The 22,212-nt window shown below is 36.1% G+C and overlaps 1 long non-coding RNA gene across 1 annotated transcript; it reads right to left on the bottom strand.

Annotated features, from left to right (window-relative positions):
- Positions 1-489: 489 nt before the first annotated feature.
- LOC309498042 lies at positions 490-1,455 on the bottom strand. Its single transcript, XR_014205826.1, has 3 exons — positions 1,354-1,455; positions 650-784; positions 490-571 (listed from the first exon to the last, which is right to left on the bottom strand). It is a non-coding gene; the product is annotated as an uncharacterized lncRNA (long non-coding RNA).
- Positions 1,456-22,212: the final 20,757 nt, after the last annotated feature.

Below are 22,212 nucleotides of genomic sequence, written 5' to 3'. Positions count from 1 at the left end.
TGGGTGTCATGGATGGACTGACTTGAGGGGACTCTGCAAAAACACACAAACAAATAATTTTTTTTATTTTTAATAAAATTTAATTATTTAATAAAAATAAAATAAATAAATAAAAGCATTTATTTAACTTACTGTACAAACCAAAACCCCACAGTTGTTAGAGTCAGCCAGCCTCCACTGTTCTGGGTACTCAACAGTCCATTTTCCCAAGTCCCAAGTATTTCGGAAGGCATTGCTTTTGTACAAAAGAAAAAAGAAATTAATAAATGTACATAAATAAATAAAGATCACAATTTTAACATTTACAAAGCACATAATACCAAAGTATAGCCAGGTCCATCGCAGAAATTGACTTCTTGTTGCCACTGGGGTCGTAAACTCGAATACGATTCAGCAAACCATCCAAGACCTTTACAACATAAACAGAAACCGCTTTAACCAGAGTAACAACTGTTGAGTAAAAATGTATTTTTTAATCCACACATACCCACAAAATGAAGTGATTTCCCTTTTCGGGGCTCTGTCCACCAACAATTCTTGGAATAAGGACTGTGTCATTCTCATCAAGGTCCTTTAAAATATTTATAAGTAAATAAGTAAGTAAATATGTCCCCTGCCACTGAAATTTTATTAATAGATTTTGATTTACCTTCAGACAAGAAATGTGACTGTCATCCACATGTTTCTTGATAGTGAAGGATCGCCACCAGAGCACGAACGTGTGCACCTGTAAAGCAGTTCCACCATGTGCTTTACAGAGCTGTGCAATCCTTGTGTCAAGAATCTAAAAGAAATAGTAGATTTCAATAAAATGTTGTTGAATAATATAAGAAGTATACATATAGGAGGTTCATGTACAAACGACCATACAAATAAGCTGCCATTGGACGCATATGGAGGGCTCGCTTGAGTCCCAAAATTTCTCCAATCATGCATTCATGTCTATGTCTCAGCACCCTCTAACAGAATCCGCAGTTTCGAGAATATCCGAGAAACTTTATTTTTCGACCCAAAAAAACTATAAGGTTTATAGATGTATATATACCCTTATAGATATTTTGGGTCGAAAAATAAAGTTTATCTGATCTTCTTGAAACTCTGGATTCGGATAGAGGGTGCTGAGGCGCAGACAGGAGTGCATGATTGGAGGCTCTAGAGCCTTCCAGAGCTGAGATATGGAGATTCCACAAAGCATTTATTCCATTGGGGCAAATAGAGACTCGCATACAGTGAAATTTTGGGATGAAATTTGGCCCTTTTTGCAGCTTTTTGTTTGGACGTTTTCTGGAAACCGGGACTAATTAGAGCTATTACAAATATGTCTCAAAAATGTTATCAAATTAAAATTCTAACGTCGTCATTCAGCCATGGGAAACTTTTCTTCTGTGGACACAGTGTCTCGAAATCTTCAACTGTGGCCTGGCATCTCGGAAACTGAATGAGTGGCCGCTTTCTGTCTGTTTCCTCACTCAAAATTCTCATATACATTTCCTAGAAAAAAAATGCTTTGTAATTGTCTTACATATATAATATTATATAATATATAACAGACTTCCATTTATTTGACATCTTACCTCTTCTAGCTCCAAGATGTGAAAGTGATCCACTGAAAACTGATTTTTTTTTTAAATTTCTGTAAACACTTTTGGATCAGTCACAAATCTTTGTCAAAGTTACTTATTCGACTTTTTTTAAAGCAAATCAAATGAAGCATACCTGTGCGTGATGCATCACCTCCTGCCATGTCTGTCTTCAGGCAGTAAGAATCATGGTCATCATGAATACCGTAAATCCTCTAATAGTGGCCTGTATTCCATTAGTGGCCGGGTCTCTAACATTGGCCGGTCTCGCTGTTGGCGGAGGTAAATAAAGGCCGGTCTCTAATAGTGGCCGGGGCTATTATTAGATACAACGTTTTTCTGGGCAGGCCACAACATTATGCTTGTGATAGTAACATGCAAATACCACAGGGGGGCAATGTTTGCTAATGAATCCAAGCCATAGCTATGGTAGCCTGGTCATGTCAATCACTTCGCTCTTGACTCGCACGTGAGAATTCAGTCACCGGTAGGCTAATGTTGTTTACCATGGCAGCTGCGGAGCCAAAGAGGATTTTTGGCGAAAATCTATTTTTTAACCCCCTGGGATCGACAATCGCACTGGCGCGATAGGCTCGCTTTTTTTCTTAAGTGCAAACGAGTTTCAAAATACTCTGTTGACTTTGATCTCTTAATTACGGAGCGCGCGTTATTCAAACGCAAATAATCTGAGGCGAACCACGCAAACCTGAACACCCACAATCAGCTGGATAACACACATCTATCTAAGTAATAATAATCCTGGAAAATTTACCTCAGAAGTGCTTGGAAGTATTATTTCGAGGAGCAACGGATCCAGCTGAGAAATAGGTCAGTTATATTTGCTTTGTTCTAATCGCAATAGTGTCTGTAAGTTACACGCAAAAAGACACGCGTTTCTAGTGTGTGAATGAATGAATGAAATCAATGAATGCACAGATGCGTGCTGTTGTGGAGCTAACGTTACTACTGCTGGAACAAATACTGTTTCAAAATGAATCATTGCTTTTCACAAAAAATATTATTTATATTATATTTATTTGTTGTTAATGTTCTGTATGCATTGCATACCATAATGTTATATGGTAACTAACTGTACGTTTTCAATAAATTAACCTAGTATTTTATAGGTTAAAATAGACACAAAATCTAGTTTTTTATTCATTCTACTGGTAGTCCGTTTTGCTCAAATACAAATAAAGGCCTGTCTCTAATTATGGCCTCCTTCCAATAAAGGCCTGGGCCGCGATGCGCTTGAGTAAAATAAAGGCCCGGGCCTTTATTAGAGGATTTACGGTATTCACTGAAAAAGGTTGTATATGTAATATTTTAAATTTGCCATAAACATTAACTTCAAAAAGTGGACCATCTACTGTAATGTACTGCCTTACTCACCATTCAGGTTAATGTCACGCCGCAGGAATGGTTTGAGTTGGGACACATTGGTTTTCTGGCGGAGAATGTTGCCTGATTTGTCTGCAAGTGTAGCAACCCCTTTTTCGGTAATGTCTTCGACCACAAAAGGGCCTGTCCAGTTCCCCTCTAAACGTCCACCTTTGCGTCCCTCTTTTCTTTTGTTTGCTTTGAGTACCTCCTCTCCTTCGTGGATATGAAATGATTTCACATTTTTTCTTTTTTCCGGGACTCGTACTCCGCCTTTTGCTTCCCCTGTGCTTTTTCAATGTGATCCCGCACCTTATGAAAATAATATATATTAAACAGACTTAATAGAATACCTTAAATAATGTGAATTATTACTTAATTATAGTTCATACTACAGACAATCACCTTTTCCTGTACTGCTGTCACCTCTACTATCCGTGTGGGCATTACAATATTCGGATCCTCTGCTACAAAGCAATCTGTCTCAGATACTACCTTTGTGTTTAGAAGCTCTGGCGTGACTGGGTGCCGGTGAAACATCAAAAAGAATGGTGTATACTTTGTAGAGCCCTAAAAAAAAGTGTTTCAACAAATTACATTTACATAATCAATTGCATATAATCATTTATTTTTTAAGCAGTTCCAATCACCTGCTTTGAGGTGTTGATGGCATGCACCACATCCTCAAGTTTTTCGTCCCAGTCATTCTGCATGTCATTGCAGTACTTTGACAATGACCTCTTTATAGTCTGATTAGTCCTCTCATCCTGTCCATTTGACTGAGGGTGGTAAGCTGACGTGACACACTGCTTCACACCCAATTCCTTAAATATGTCCTCATTTAGCTGTTATCAAAAAGGTATGCAAGACATGGTAGATTCTTATAACATATAGCCTAAAAATGTAATAATAAAATCTTCTTAACTAAATAATAATAACCTGGTTCACAAACTCCCTCCCCTGGTCTGTGATTATTCTTTCAACTATTCCATATGCATTAAATGCCTGTAAGACCCCTGTAGCCACCTCAACTGCGGTCTTACACTTCAGGGATTTGGCGAAAACCCATTTGGTGAAGAGGTCAGTCATTGTGAGGACATAAATGTTCCCCTGAGGACTGGTTGGAAATGGTCCCATCAAATCCATTCCTATTACAGTCCAGGCTTTAGTGACCTTGATAGGGTGGGAACACTGGGGCCACTGTTTTAATAGTATCAGTACGCTGACACTGTGGACATTGGGCAATCTAAAAAGAAATTTGTAGGTGTTTGTAACATTACAAACAACAGAAACACATTACTTTGTACAACTACATCAGGGGTCTCAAACTCAACATAGGATCTTGAGGACACGACTTAACACCATTAAGTATTTATTATAATATGATCTTGTGGCCTCAATATAATATGTCGTGGCCTCTACATAACATACCAATAAGTTAATTATTTACACTTGAGTGGCTGTATGAAACTATCTTGTGGTTCGGGAATTTGAGTCTACAATTATCTTACCCACTTCGTGACGTCCGGAAAGATGCCTTGCCAGTAGTATGCGCTTGCAATCTTATTGCATGTCCTTGTTCTCCCCTGATGCCCACCTGTAGCTGGGCTGTCATGGCAGTCCCGAAGGACTTGTTCCTTCTGTTTCTCATCCATGACAACTAGACGGTTCGATCCGTCTGCAGTTTTGTAATAAAGATGTCCACCTGTGTTAGAGACATAAAGAGGTAATGTGAGGGAACGCAACACACAGTATATAAATCATGTTATTTATTGAAGAAAATATTATGTAAAATTAGTTGTTTTATCATAAGCAAACGTAGCGGATATTGTAAATCACAGAATACATAACACATTAAAAGGCAATGATATTTTTTCTACTTCCCCTGCACAATGAACTTCTTAGCAGAACGCCTGACAATTCTCTTGCGTCCGGTGTCGCCGTTCCCTTGGTAAACTCCACGCTCCAGGTACTCCTTCACCTCAGCATGCAACGCAAACTGTAACATAACTTTAATGCAAAACAAAAGTAATGATATTAGGTTGATTAAGCGTATTAATTGTGCAGTCAATCGATCTAAAAAATTAACTAGATTAATTACACTTTTGTTCTGATTAATTGCGATTGATCGCAATCATAAACACTCAAGTTTCAGTAACACTGTATAATAACGTTCAGTTGTAAGTCATTTATAAGTGGTTAGTTAATGATGAACTAATCATTTACAGAACATTCATAAATGATTAGCAAATGATATACTAACATTTTATGTATATGTTTTGTAAATTCCGTTACACGTCATTTACAAGTGATTAGTAAATGATTAACTAATCTTTTATAAAACATGAATATGCGTTTCATACATGTTTAATAAATAATGTTATTTTTTTGTATATATGTAGCAATTAGAGGGTGCAGAAAGTGTTGTAAATGCCTTGAATACACATACAGATCATTTGTAACAGGTAAGTGTAACACATTTACAAGTAATAAATAGTTTACACTTTAGATTAGGGGATGCAAAAAGTGTTGTAAATGATTTATTCATGCGTTTACACATCTATAACAGGTGTTGAACACTGTAGTGTGTAGTGTCATGTGTAGTGTAGTGTGCACTGCAGTGTAAGTGCTGACTGGTGAGGGTATAGACAGCTGTCTTCTCTGAAACACATGAATCTTTAACCACTGTGCACCTGATGTGAGCAAAACATACAAAAAAAATTAACATAATGAACATTTATGAGACGCATAGTCATATTTTGTATATGTATATAGTTAATCATTAACTAATCAATTGTAAATGACTTGTAACGAAAAAATTTACAAAACATACATAAAATGTTAGTATATCACTTATTAATCATTTATGAATGCATAGTCATGTTTCATAAATAATTAGTTAATCATTTACTAATCACTTGTACCGGAATTTACAAAACATACATAAAATGTTATTTTGCATGTTTATGCATGTTATGTAAATGATTAGTTCATCATTAACTAACCACTTATTAATGGCCTACAACTGAACGTTATTATGAAGTGTTACCCAAGTCTCTATACGGTTTTACTATATTTTATCATTTAATCATTTCACATTTAATCTCCAGATTAATGTAGAAAAACATAAAATAACTAAATAAAGACATTATATTTTAAATACTTGTTTAATGACATATTTTTTTATGAAGGCCAGTATCACTGATACTAATACAGCTACTGATGTATTGATAAATATGGGAAATAAAAATAAATTGAATAAAGCGTAAAACACTCTGCATTGCATAATTTATAAATTAGATATAAATGAATCCTTATTAAAGCTACAAAAGTTCTTTAGTTAGGAGCAGTGAGTAATTTTCTCTGTTCCCATTGTTATTTGAAAAATAAAATGAATGCAATACAAGTCACATACGTTATGTAAGCACGTTACATTCTAATAATACAAATACATTTATTTACATGAATGTCACTGCAGATTAAGTATTTTCAAAAACAATATTCACAGTATAAGTATGAACTGTAGCTGAAATATAGCCATTGATGCATGAGGTCCACTACAGTGGACAGATGATTAATCAGATTTTTCTCCCAATCTAAAATCAAAACTTGGAAAATGTAACTGTGATATGACTCATTAGATATTGCTTGATGCTGCAATATTTTTTTATCTACAAGAGTCTAATAGGAAAGAAGGAATGGTTGGATATTCCGGAGCAACTTGGCATTTCTGACTGACCATTGACCATCTTGGTTTGGAGGGGAAAAAAATCGAAACACAACGGCTTGCCACTTGGTTGCAATGTATAGGATGATGCACCAGGGTCCAATGAAGAGGCTGATGTGCAACTATGCCATCAAAACCCATGTACATTTAAGAAAATGCTTTTTTAATAGCTGTCCACTGTAGTGACCACTATGCATGAAAGGGTTAATCCATATAAAACAGCGCTTAATCTTGCAAAGTAGGCTACGTTTTGGTGCAACTGCTATCATTACGTTAGTAATTCATTAAGCAGACGTCAGCAGAACTAGCCGAGGTAAGGCTGTTCCAGGCGGGATACATGAGCGCTGAGCACCCGGTGATCCCTTGGATCTCACATCTCCGAAAACGTCAGATCAAATTTTTAAATAGGCACTATCTGTATAAACAAACAACATATTTGAGATTGAAACAACTACATTATCGACTGAAAAACTCTTAAAACTACATTTCGTGACACATTAACAGTAGTATTTTTAGTACTTTCTCCTGCTATTGACGCAACTTGAGGTTTTAAATATTAGCTATAGAATATACACAATTTACATATACAATATAACATTTAATTTAATCTTACCTTGCATATAGCAGCGGGATTTAGCATTCTACATAAAGCTACCACATAATAACACTAAAACAGCTCACGTTAGCTACAAGTTATCGCGAGAACAGATTTAGATCAGGCATACTACTGGCATACTAATGGGGTCCTACGCCCGGACGATTCACACCGAGTAACCGTATTATTCACCACACCGGCAACGTTTAAATTTAAAGGGCCATGAACTGGAAAATCGTCAGTTAGATTTTTTTTTCTTCACAGACAACTACAAATGCAGTAAATATTATATTTAAACATAATAGATCTTATCTCTAATCAGCAAAAAAGTGGGAACATTTTGAATGCAGGGCTTTGAAAAAGTATTCAAGAAAACATATCAAAATAATATTTTCTCAATTGTATTTCATCAATTATAGTGTCAATTAGTATTATAATTTTTTAATCTTTAATAAAGATTGTTTATAGCCTAAAGATGACAGTTGTATAAATGTCAATTATATTTAGCCAGAAATGTAAGAAAAATGTAAGGTTTATTTAGAATAAAATATTGTTTATATATATAAATATATATATATATATATATATATATATATATATATATATATATATATATCATATTTTACATATTTAAATATTTTAAGGGAGTTTAAAATATTACCCTTTGTGGGGTCACTTTGACACACCTAGGAACAGTGAATCGCAACCTTTTTGACTTCAATGTCCCCTTATATTCTCCACAACAAATCCTGTACATTTGTTATAAAAATAGCCAAATAATGAGAAATATCTTGATTTTTGGTGGATTTAGTTTTGTCATAATTTTAAGTCATCTTGAGGCCCCAGTGGAAGTTTGTCCAGGTCTGCTCTAGAAGTTAGATGGCACTGCTAGCAAGATAAGCAAGGTTACACCGAGTAGGCTACAACATGTTCCTGGCTCAACATCTTTGTTGATCCTGGAACAGTATTCGACCAATTAGATTTGAAGTTTGCAGTTGTGTCAAGTTTAGGCTTACAACCATGCTTTTAGATCAATGTTATTATCATTTCCCTCTGATTGTAGGTTTAGGGTTAGGGTTAGGGTTAGGACTATTTTTATGGACAGGAATGTTGTTCCAAGATCAACAAAATATATTGATACAGGAGCATGTACTTGGCAAAATCACTGTGCCCCAAGCTTTGCACAAACAGCAACTAAAGTATCTTCTTGCACATCCCAAAACCATAAAAAGTCTTCATAAGTTTGAACCTAGACACTTGAACTTTTCTAGACACTGTACCTACAAAACATATGTTAGCAATAGCATATATGTCATAGATGTAAGTACATGTAGCCTCACATCCAGCCTAAGTGTCTACTCCATCCATACCAAAAAATATTGTTAAATGTTGTTAAAAAAATGTTTAAAAAATATTCAGGCCATTACAGTTTCAATCTTTGTCCCTTTTAAGCTAAATTAGCCATTTTCAGAAGTGTGGCATCCAATCCAGAAATGGACTTACCACGTAGGTTTTAATTTTTGGGAAACACAAAGAATATTTGCCACGTCGAATGTGAGCCAAGTTAGACTTACACCCTGTAATGCTGACTGTGCCGTATATATTTCCCAAACGTGGCCCAAATTGTAATTAATTATTTGGGCAATATTTGCCATGTCAAATGGGGGCCACTTTTGCCTCACATCGAGATGAGATAGTGCTCACTGAGCCATATCTTTGCCAAAACTGGCCCAGATATGTTTTAAGATAAATGGGTCACATTTGCAGCATTATATGTGGGCCACTTTTGGCTCACACCCAGATGAGCCAGTGCTCACTGAGCCATATCTTTGCCCAAACTGGCCCAGATATGTTTTAAGATAACTGGGCCACATTTGGAGCATCATATGTGGGCCACTTTTGGCTCACACCCAGATGAGCCAGTGCTCACTGAGCCATATCTTTGCCAAATCTGGCCCAGATATGTTTTAAGAAAACTGGGCCACATTTGCTGAAACATATGTGGGCCATTTTTGGTTTACATCCAGATCAGTCATTGTCGATTGTGCCACGTTTTTGCCATAGGTGGCCCACATTTGGCTTGTGATATTTGGGCCATATTCATTATTTATCATATGGGCCACTTTAGGCTCACATCCATATGAGCCAGTGCTCACTGAGCCGTATCTTTGCCCAAACTGGCCCAGATATGTTTTAAGATAACTGGGCCACATTTGGAGCATCATATGTGGGCCACTTTTGGCTCAAATCCAGATGAGCCAGTGCTCACTGAGCCACATCTTTGCCCAAACTGGCCCAGATATGTTTTAAGATAACTGGGCCACATTTGCAACATTATATGTGGGCCACTTTTGGCTCACATCCAGATGAGACAGTGCCACTGAGCCATATCTTTGCCAAAACTGGCCCAGATGTGTTTTAAGATAACTGGGCCACATTTGCTGAAACATATGTGGGCCACTTTTGGCTCACACCCAAATGAGCCAGTGCTCATTGAGCCATATCTTTGCCAAAACTGGCCCAGATGTGTTTTAAGATAACTGGGCCACATTTGCAACATTATATGTGGGCCCCTTCTGGCTCACATCCAGATGAGACAGTGCCACTGAGCCATATCTTTGCCAAAACTGGCCCAGATGTGTTTTAAGATAACTGGGCCACATTTGCTGAAACATATGTGGGCCACTTTTGGTTCACAGCCAGATGAGCAAGAGCTCACTGAGCCATATCTTTGCCAAAACTAGCCCAGATGTGTTTTAAGATAACTGGGCCACATTTGCAGCATTATATGTGGGCCACTTTTGGCTCACACCCAGATGAGCCAGGGCTCACTAAGCCATATCATTGCCAAAACTGGCCCAGATATGGTTTAAGATAACTAGGCCACATTTGAAGCATCATATGTGGGCCACTTTTGGCTCACATCCAGATTAGTCATTGTTGATTGTGCCACGTTTTTGCCATAGGTGGCCCACATTTGGTTTGTGATATTTGGGCCATATTCATTATTTATCATATGGGCCACTTTAGGCTCACATTCAGATTACACATTGCCATAAGTGCCGCATCTTTGCCTAAAAAGGCCCACATGTGATTTAAAATATTTGGGCCATATTTGCCATTTTACATGTGGGCCACTTCAGGCTCAGACACATTTGGTCCGGGCCATAAGTAGGCCTGAAGTGCCGCATCATTGCCTGAAGTGGCCCACATCCGTCTGCTATCTGGGCCAGTACGATGTTGGACCGTCTGGGTCTGGGAGAATGTTCTGCCTTATCAAGCGTCGACACCCATGTCAACATTCTGCTGCGCTGCTGTTGTCTGATGCTGGACTGTGTTGATGGTTTTGTTTTGTATAAAATATTATCATTGTGTTGGAGATCCTATAGTTTTTCCTTACAAATGCATAGGCCTATTACTCTGAGATCACATATGACAAAGCTCCGTTGGTATTCAGTATTAATAGCTACCAAAAAATGTGACCGCTCTTTATTTATTTATAACTGACTGTAATGTTCAATAAAGTGATCAATGTGATGTGTGACCATAGATAATCATAAAATATGATGCAGACATGCGAGTCCCTTTCCATTTTATAAAGCATATTGATAAGGTATTAATACATATGTACATGGTCACGGAATCTGACGGGTCAAATTCATCGACCTAGCCTTTTTTGGGTGAATGTGGAGCAGGTCGAGGGCTGGTGACGTCATCGTCTATAATTCAGTGTCTAATATTTTAAACAACGAAGCAGCACACAAAACTTTAACCGGCACAAACAAACAAGACTATTCTGGGTGAATGTGGAGCAGGTAGGGGGGCTGAATTAGAATTACCAATAAATATTATTTATTATTATATTATTTATTTAAGAAACCGAAGCAGCACACAATAAAAGTTTATCGCGCGCAAACAAACATATGAGTTTTTTTGGGTGAATGTGGCCTATTTTGCAGACGTTTTGCATTGGGTTGGGGCGGGGCCAACTTCACGCAGTGATTGACAGGGCGGGACGGGCACGTGATCGGCTCAGAATGCATTTTCAAATTGCACATTGAATTTTGCTACATTCATTGCGTGACACTTAATGGAAATGCAATCGCAAGTGTCTTAACTGTGAGTGTAAATGCAATTAAGAAAAAATAACATTTAAATTACAATTTTGCCACAGGTTTTGCTTGAACATGTTAAACATATCTAATCATTTCTGTAATACATTTTAATTTTAATTTTGCAACTTATAAAGCGTTAAATTATGGATGTAATGTACATATTAAAACTAGTGTATGAAATGGCAAATGTAAATTTTATAATTGAATTTTCATTTTCATTTTGCACCAAACATTGCACAAATGTATGGGAAAATTAAAATTGAAATACAGAAATGCTTTGCCATTTTACATATTGCATTGTCATTTTGCATATTACATTTCAAATTGAATATTGCTACCCATAAGCTTCCATACTATGATGTCACCTGGTCAGTGTCTGTCAGTCAGTTACTCCGACGTCGACGATGTCTGACAAGAAACGAAAATATCTTTCTGGCCATGAAAAACGACAAAAGAAGAGGCTGGAAGAAGAGAAGAAGCAAGAAGATAAAGATATGTAAACCTGTAGGCTTAATTTTCCGATACCTGTATGGATAATCTGCAGTCTAAAAGTCTTGTATTGGGATGCAAACAGCGCGCTTTTCGGCGCCTCCCACTTTTTCTCATCAGTTTGGGTGACACTTGGGTCTGAGAGGGTCCATCTGATTATAATTTCACGAAGTCATCTGAAGCCATTCCATAGTTTAATGTGAGGGACAGAAGACTTTACATAATTAAAGTTTACGGAAACTCGTTTTCCCTCCTCTGCGGCTGTCAATCATTCTCCATTCAGTAACGTTATTCAAACAGCACGCGCCTCGAGCACGGTAAAACTCTCTCCAATATATGATGTATTCACATTATAATCTTTTTTCCAAGGAGACCATGCATGCATGTGCGTGCACACAAATACACAAGTTTGGATTTTAATAGTTATATTGAAATGTTACCTAATTCTTATTAGTGTTACTATTAATCTTGTTTGTGGTGTTTTAGATGTTATTGTTAATTGTGTTTATTTGAAAAATTCAAACATTTAAATGTTCTATTTAGTATTTTATATGATATTTTATTTAAATGTTATTCTATTTGCTCTATTTCATTTAAATTATATATAGGCTGTTGTTTGTGCCTCTTAAACTCTTTTGTCAATTAAAAATGTTTCTTTGATGGTCAGTGAAAATCACTTTATCAGTCTTTTTATTCAGCAAGTTCATCAGTGTGTGTGCGTTGCACTGCACTGCCATTCAGCTCAGTGGTATCATAATTTTCCTGTTAGACATCAAACATGGAACTCAACTCAAGAACTCTAGGTCTTTTATTGTCATTCTGTACATGTTGCCACATAAGAACGAAATACTTACTCAGGACCAGCAGCGTAAAAAAGACAATTAACATACAGCATACATAGAATAATTAAAACATAATTTAATAGACTAAAAAATTTAAAAATAACATAGTAGATATAATATGTACAGTATAGTTATAAGGTAGTCATTGCTTTTCTTTAGGCCTTACTTAAACTGGTCAAAGGGGCCTCCAACCAAATTTTGCTTAGGGTCCCCAAAGGTCTAGGGCCGGCTCTGGTTACAGTCAGGCGAAATATGAAAGACAACATTTTGTTGACTAGATTTGGGTACAGTTTTTACTGTAGAATATACTGCCACATCAAATAGGCTTTTGTTTAGCAATTTCTGCTCATATGTTGTATATATATATATATATACATACAAGTATATATATAAAAAATACTATTTTTGTCAAAAATAAAGTCATCAACTAAGATGTTAGCTGTTCCAATGTTGGCTATATTCAAACTAATGAATACATATGATAAAATGTAGCCCTATAATAATTTTTTTACAAAGAAAATGTACACTTGAAATATTGTTGAAATTGTAATTATTGTTGTAATTGTAACCTTTTTAATAAAATAGCTAAACATATTTACAAGATAGATGTAAGCAAAATCTTAAATGGTCAATATAAGTCTTCTAAATATATCTTTTGTCCTTGCATTCATTCTTGGCTCAGTCAGTGTCACACCTGAATGAATGGCTCATTATGCAAGACATTACGCATAATGGGTGGGGCATTGTATTCTCAGGTGTAAACCACTCCTCGTTCACGCCCCCCTCGCATATTGGCTTTCCAAGCAAAACCTGTCTTACACAATTTAAATCAATGTATTGGTTTAAGTGAACGATAAAGCAAGACTATTTTCACATAATTTTGAAGCCAGAACTCGAAGCGACAACATCCATTAGTCAAAAGTCTTGTGGACACATATTTAGTATGAGTTTTGTGGTCTTATTTCAGCAACTTTCATTTTTATTTTTTTTAATAACCACGCATAAACATTATTCTCTTAAAAATACAAACATCTACATACATGTTGCTCACATATTATGGTAGCCCTGTTTGTGCTATATAGAGTGAATTTACACCTTTGCCATTAACATGTTTATAAATAACTGAAAAAAGCACAAATGTCAGGGCATGTCAAAACATCCCAAGGGCCCCAAAAACACCTTAGACCCCAGAGGGTTAACATCCTTGATGTGACATTACAAGTGCCCAGCCATGTGAGTGATTCCTTCAGAGTGAACACGGTGAATCTGACTGCAGTAGATGTGAAAGATATGAATAAAAGTGATGTTAATTCAGCCAGCGCACATACCTGTATTTACTTCCTGTTTTTGGTCGAAGTCCACAGTAGTCGATTGTCGAGTTCTCCACTGTAGCTTAGTTAACTATGATCACACGCGTGAACTCGACAAACTGGCCAAACAGGCAATGCAACATATGAATGTTGTAGTGAAAAGTCCACTGAGTAAAGCAGAAATAAAAGGAAGAATTAAAGAATGCACGTATAAAAAATGGCAAGAACTGTGGGACAGGAAATAAAGGGCGGCACCTCTACGATATCCAAAAACGAGTTGGTAAAGGGAGAGTATGCTTCAATAGTAGGAACGAAGATACAATTATTACAAAACTCCGAATAGGAGTATATTCATGGTTCACAATAGGAAAACATTAAACTGGATTATGTAGTGAAGCTGAGACTATTGAGCATGTACTTCTACATTGTGCATTATTTATGGAGGATAGAGAGGAGTTGATTAAGAAATTGAAAAATATAAGTTTAATCAATTTTAATCTATCAAATATATTAAGTCGTGCCTCAGGACAGTCTAAAATACATAGAGAAATACTTGGTTATCTGAAAATAACAGGGTTGAAAAGTAGAATTTAAATCAAATTTAAAGCATATCTTTTTTTCTCCCATGATTGTTTTGTTTTTCCTTCCCATTGATGCTTCACACTCCAGTCCAGTTGGTGGCGGTAAACCATCAACCACCATAAAACTGGACAAGAAGAAGAAGTGGTGTGCCCTCTGGTGGATATTATAGGCACTCTAGTCTCAGACCTCAGACGGACCCCCGGGCCGCTGGCTGAACATCTGATGCATATGGCACACACAACTGGAAACACTTCAGGTTTTCGAAGTTGTCGTCTGGTTGGTTGAATTCTGAAGGATGTCCGGGAGACGTGTGTGTCACGTTCTTTAATGGTCCGCCTAGAAAACAAATGGCGGACGCCAAACCCCCTTTTGAAAACAAAAGCTGTGGTGTTTATAACCGTGACAATGGGTGCTTATAAGCTGCGATAGGGTCCAGACCTTCTGCTGTCAGTCTGAAGGCCTGGCCTACGTGAGACTATAGGCACTCCAGAAAATTATTTTTATTATGTTTTAGCCATGTCTTTAACCCAAAGCATCGTACATTTTTCTGAGAGATATCCTTCCACCATTAAGTGCCAGAATATGACTGAAATGCTGAGAACTCTGACAACAGAAGACATGCGATTTATGATATTAGCTGATTTCCTATGTTCCTTTTTACTCTTTTTTTTCTAGCAGAAAATGATATGATTTTAAACATAGCAATTTAGCATAATTGTCCTAGCTGTCAACAAATAGCTTTTCAGACATATGAAGCTTCTGTACTTAGATTCAGTGGGAAAGAATCTAGCCTTTATTTGACAAAGTTACAGTAGCTAAAAGAAACAATAACCAGAAAGGGCTAAGGCCCCAGAATGAACAGGGGAGTAACTTGTAACTTGAGTAAAATGTGAACACACATAAAATATTCTAATATAAACTAAGAGTATATATATCAAAATAAGTCTGGACACAAAAACACAGGATACACATGGCACTTATCCAGGGCTCTACAGTGTGAGTAATTCACTCGCATTTGTGCCTAAAAATAGTTATGTGCGAAAAAATAATTTACGAGCACAGTGCACGAGTGACGAGCTGTTCTCAATACACTGAACAACAGTGCGATGAAGCGAAGCATACCATTGATTTCACATGGAAAGCAAGCAAGAGGACGGGGTCGCGACTGCGCGATGTGAACGTAACATGATGCTTAACATAGCTTAACTTTATTCAAATGAGAGCGATGATTCGCAACCAATGAGCCAATCACTGAAATAGTGTGGGAATGTGCGGGAACTGCTGGATTTTAAGTGAGAGTCAAGTGACTCCTCCCAACAGTGCTAATAATAAACGTGTGAGAGCGTGTTATTGGCTATATGTCATGTTATAGCCAGATATGATGACGCTACTGCAACACATCACGACAGATGAGCGATCTATTCATCAAGCCAACGCGCAAACTGCCGCAAATGAAAGTGAAAGTAAGTGATAGATGCTCAACACACAATCATATTCATTAATAGTGCTGCTGTCGCTCTCTCCTATGCTGATTTTGAAATGAGCTTATGATCAATAAAATGCAGCTCATATCTGTTGCTTTTGGTGACGCGAACTCTGCATAGGCCTACATTAAATCTGCATATAGCACGGGATTAGAAGTTCCGATTTATTAGGCCTGGGTAAAAAATGTTGATTTCTCGATTTTAATAATTCTCATTTTTACGATCCGATATCGATTCTTAAATCCCAAGAATCGATTAGTCATCCTGTTTCCAGTTGATGAATGAATGGAACATTGTTGCGCGCATCCCATCCAATAAATCGCAATAATATTTGTGCTTTGTTACTATTGATATAAAACAACGTCTCAGATTTCAAATTAGGCTACGTCCATTTTCTTACGAAATTCAAAACCATAAATACCGTTTTGGCGCTGTGGCGTGAGATCGCTCTGGCGCAGCTCTGAACTCAGCTCAAAAGAAGCAGCAGCGCGGAGTGAACATGATCTTCTCTTCCGCCTTAATAATGCCAGTTACCGCACAAAATAAACATGAATCGCTCAATCAGTGTTTCAACCGTGGAAAGACGTCAGTAAATCAGCTTGTAAACAATGTCATGTAACGTCACATTTACCTCAGAAAAACTATATCCAGTGACCATAAACTTGTTAGTCAGCTAGAAAGATTTACTCTAGAGAGGAGCATTTTGCTAAATATATGCACCATATTACATATTCATTATAATTATTCAATATAATACTTTTTTTAGGTATCAGCCATATACCCGATTTACCAATACCCAATGTGTTATGCTTGGGCAGTATACTAATGAGGTGGGTGGGACATGTTTCATGCCATGTTAGATCACATCCTGAGAGTCTACGCTTTCAGAAAATATATTATTATTATTAATAATAATTAATAAATTATTATTTATTTGTTCTTCCCTTTTATTATACAACAGTTTCAACATTATGCATGTGACAGTTAGACTTATATTTGTAGATACAATGCCTTAAACATAGATAAAATTAGTATCAGTGAATTAATTTACATAACTTTTAATGTAACCTCTGTCCTCTGATTCTTGCAAAATCATCACATTTCATGTAATATTTTACATCCTATGAATACATTTTAGCAGCCTTATGGACATAACATGAAATACACACACTTTACAAGTGTCCTACAAACTCTGTAAATTATTAAACAAACTACCAATGTAGCATGAAAAAGACTTGCTTGAACAAAATAAGTGTGTTTTTGAAACTCATTTTTATAATACATTATGTAGGGAAAACCACTGTTATGAATGTGACATTTTCACATTACGGATGTTAAGTGTCTAAACTAATGACTTTTGATATAAAACTTAAATAGTAATAGCAAATAATTACAAAACTCTAAATTATCCATGATCCACAGGAATACTCCAGACAGTCTTTTAAAATATACAACTTATATACATAAACACGCAATACAGCCAAATTGCTCCACGTCATTTATTTTTGTGGAAAGCCAGTGCAGGCCTGAGCGGCGGTCATATTTTGTACCGCCATGCGGTACATCTAGTTTTTAATGTTCTTCAATTTTGAATGCATGTTTGAATAAATCTGGCAGGTTTTTATGACAGCCCCCATTTAAATGTTTATATTTCATAAAACTTTATTATTATAAAAATAAATAAAAGTGTAATTTAAGTGTTTGTATACAAATCAGTTAATTTTTACCTTCAATATTATAGTTGGCTAATGAAGCCTAGTAGGCTACCACTGACTCCCATAGTTTACAGCATTATTTAAGAGATTTGTTTTCCTTGAGAAAATTTGCCATGTATTGTACCTGATATCCAATATAATCAATACTGAATCGGATCGGAATCGGAATCGAATTGAATTTCAAGCTTGTGAATCGAAATCGAATCGTATTGTGAAATTTGTGTCAATACCCAGCCCTACGATTTATATCAGTTTTGCGAAAACACACTTATGTGACTAGGTGTAAATGGAATTGTTTTGATCAGTAAAAATGCATGAAGTGACCAGGTGTAAACAGGCATACACCATAAAAAAAGTCAAGTAAACACTTAGTGACCTAGATACGCAACACAGTATAAAGCCTATAGTCATTATCTCAAAAGACCAAGTGCAAAAACACAAAACAAGGAACTCACGCACACTATCAATACTTGCAAATGAGTATCAAAATTTTATTAGCAACGTTTAGGTCTCACCAAAAGACCAAGAGCAGAAACTGAAGTTACGACCTAAACAGTCGACACTGAGGACAGGAAGACGACAAAAACTCATTTTTGAGGACAACTTAATGTAGCCTTCTGCAAGTACTGCAAAGGAAAAAAGCAAGCGGGCATTTGTTTTGTTTTTAGCACTTTATACTTTATTGTGGTGTTCGTTATTTTTATATATTTTGAAGTAGGCTAAAAATAATAATTGCATAATTATTAAACAGGTTCACCCAAAATAGAAAATTCTGTCATTTATTACTCTCCATCATGTCGTTCCAAACCCGTAAGACTTTCACTCATCTTCGGAACACAAATGAAGAACTTTTTGATGAAATTGAGAGATTTCTTTACCTCCATTGACAGCCTACACAACTACCACTTTGATGCTTCGAAAAAAGTTCAGAAAAAGATCAGAAAACTAATCCATATGAATTGAGCAGTTTAATCATCTTTTTTCACTGTGCTCCTATATTTCTTTGTGTGCTCCTACATTTTTTCATTTAGGAGCACATGTACTCCTTGGGAAAAAAGTTAGCGTAGAGCCCTGCACTTATCTATCTGGACATTGTTTTCCCCTTGAGAGGAGGTCAGCTGGAAACAGTGAATACAAAATATACAGGTTTAATTTATATGCAAATGCTTGTTTGCATTTTTTAATGTTACATAACAGTGATAAAGCATTAATGAGTTTTTGTGAACTTCACTGAAACATAGCCCTCCAGTGACCCTACAGGGGACGGTATGGAGAATGGATGGATAAATGTATGGATTTGTGAATCTTATCCAAAAGTATGACCTATTTTAAAAATGACTTAATGAATTAATAATTTTTGCAGGCTATTTACTAATATTATTTAATAGTAAAGGATCATTTTGAATTAAGAGTATTGATGGATCTTATTGTAAACTGGAACATTGTTCTTTTTAAATGTATTATCTTATAAAAGGGAACGTATTGTAAAGTGAAGTGTCAGTCTTGATTTCCTGGTCCAATGACCAGCTTTACCTTCATTCTGGGAAACAGTATCAACAAGAATTTGCCTTATCTTATCTCAGAAGACTAACCTAAAAACAACTGAGCAAAGGGCAAAAGAAGAATTGAAGATTGGAATTTTTTTGTAAAACAATACTGTATACTTTTACCTATTCACTATGTCTGCTTTTTTTTTTTAAATTAAAGTGTATGGTGACTGGGAATGGACATGTTCAGTTAGTTTTGACGTGGCCATGACATAGTAAGTCGTGGGAATGTCATAGTGTGGGAACGACATCCTTATCTCGTAGCCACCAGTTTAATGGCGCTAACGGCAAATCCCTTCTTGCACTGTCCAACATTCAGCCACGTAAGTAAACATGCAATCTACCTGAGGGAAGACGTGATCAAAAAGAGAGGTCGTTTTTCACTATTGTAAGTTAATGTTGTTAAATAGAGAAAAACATTTTACATTTAAGGTATTCTTGGACCTAGTCTCAAGCTCCAAAAGCAGCCCATACGAATCCTCTAAGTTCTCTTTAATTGAAAAATATGCAGTTTTGTTTACAGGGTTTTTTACATGTTCATAACACAGCCGCTTAATAATGTGAAGTGATTGTTGTGCTTGTGTAGCAGATTGGGTATATCCCCATATAACTCCCCCTGGTGGAGAACTGGAATTATCTGCCCAGTAGATTTAGTGGTGTCAGGTAAAAAACAGTTTTAGGTTTTTTTGTGGCATTTCCAAGCCACTTAAGACCCAATGTTGTAAAGATTTATTTATTTATATATATATATATTTTTTAGGCTATCATAATTTTTTATGAAGATCATACAATCATGACCATGCTGATTACAGATATGTCACTCAGGCTTCACTAACGTGATTGGTACCATAGACTATAGGCTACCATAGACTGCCATCAAGGCCTCAGTGAAGGGGATTATGTGAACAGTAAGAGGGTTCACAATGTAAATGTGCAGCCCAGTTACTATTGTGATTCTTAATATTCCAGATTAGTAATATTATATCAAATTAAAAAAAGGCAGTTGACTAAAATCTTCCATATCACAAAAGTGAAAGCAAAATGGCCAGGATCTGTGCATGACTTAACCCCCAGAGGTCTACGGTATCGCCGGCGATACCAGCTCGCTTTTTTTTTTATCAGTGTAAAAGAAACTCATAAATACTCTGTTGACTTTGATTTTCCATAGGAGTTTCATACATCAATCGATTCTGTTAAATGTGTATTATTTTTGTGTATACTCACAATAAAAACAAAGTGTTGTGCTTTTTGCAAAATAAAGAAAAATAAACACGAAGCGAGTTCTGCCTTCTCTCTGTCCGTGTAGTCCATTCTGAAACGCGTCCGAAAATGAATCATAACTCAGCGAATACTTCTCACACAGGCATGTGAGTTATGTCTTTATGAAGCTTGAAATCTCTTCTTTTAAATGAAGTAATTTATATAAAACACAAATGTTTTCAACTCATGTAATCCGTTTGAAAGCAAGGAGAGGTACCGTTTTTCCTTCTGCCTCATTATCTTTATAATCAGCTGCGGGCGCCCCGCCCCCGGCGCGATTCACATGTAAATAGTTTAGGTGATCTAGTATGCATCGCATACCCCCCCCGATCAATGCCATAAAAACACAGTTTCTATCAGACTTACTGATAGTTCATCGCGTTTTGAGTATGGCACGCTTCTCCGGTAATAAAGACGCCCTTCAGATGATTCTGGACAGCGAGGAAGAATGCACGATACCGGGTTGTTTCCTCAGAGGAAGATTGTAACAGACGATGAACGGCAGCATATTGAAGAGCGAATTCCGCCGAGGACACAATTTCGGAGTAAGTTTTACTTAAAAGTCTTTTGTCTTTTATTTTTCGTGTTCGCATTTATGAGAAAAAAACAATATTACGTGACAGTTCTCCATTATGGACGCGAGCGCTCTAAGCACTAAAAGACTTTCAAACATTCACAGAGACCTCAAAACAGAAAGTACAAATACTTTCTTTAAAACGAATTTCGTTTTGTATCAATTGTATCTTAATTTTAATAATTTTTTCATTAACAAATTTCCTGGATTTAAAGTAAATATAGGCTAGCAATCACAACATAAGGTCTGAACTGGAGATCATCATGAACCCGTAGCCTACTCGCCTCACATGTCTAAAAAAATTTAAATATATTTACAGAAAGCTGGTTCTAAACAAAACCATCCAAAACAAAAAAAACTATGTAGCCTAATAAATGTGCATTTCTCCGGTGCGTTCACTAGCCTACTGCGAAGATCGCGAGTCAATAGCCTATCATCAACTTCATCTTTGCCAGAAGTTAAATTTAAATCGCGTGTGTGAATGAATGATGTTGTTTTAGCAAACTGTATTGCTATACTGAGATGAGTAAAAATCGACTGAAATATGTTGAAATAAAATGTAGGCTATTTGTATAAGCAACGTATTAAACGGCAAATTAACAATATGCACTAATATTTCATGAAAACAACGTTACAGTCAGGCGAAATATGAAAGACAACATTTTGTTTAGTAGATTTGGGTACAGTTTTTACTGTAGAATATACTGCCACATCAAATAAGCTTTTGTTTAGCAATTTCTATATATAAAATAGCCTACTATTTTTGTCAAAAATAAAGTCATCAACTAAGATGTTAGCTGTTCCAATGTTGGCTATATTCAAAGTAATGAATACATAGATAAAATGTAGGCCTATAATCTTTTTTTTTTACAAAGAAAGAGTACACTTGAAATATTGTTGAAATTGTAATTATTGTTGTTGTAACCTTTTTAACTTTGAAATATGTATGATAAAATGTATACTTTAGTTTTTACAAAGAAAGATTACACTTGAATTGTTGTTGTAATTGTAA

Source organism: Leuciscus leuciscus, assembly GCF_965113295.1.
Source record: "Leuciscus leuciscus genome assembly, chromosome: 4".
Lineage (NCBI taxonomy): Eukaryota > Metazoa > Chordata > Actinopteri > Cypriniformes > Leuciscidae > Leuciscus > Leuciscus leuciscus.
The sequence above is the reverse complement of the archived record's forward strand: the minus strand, read 5'-3'. Positions and strand labels throughout refer to the sequence as shown.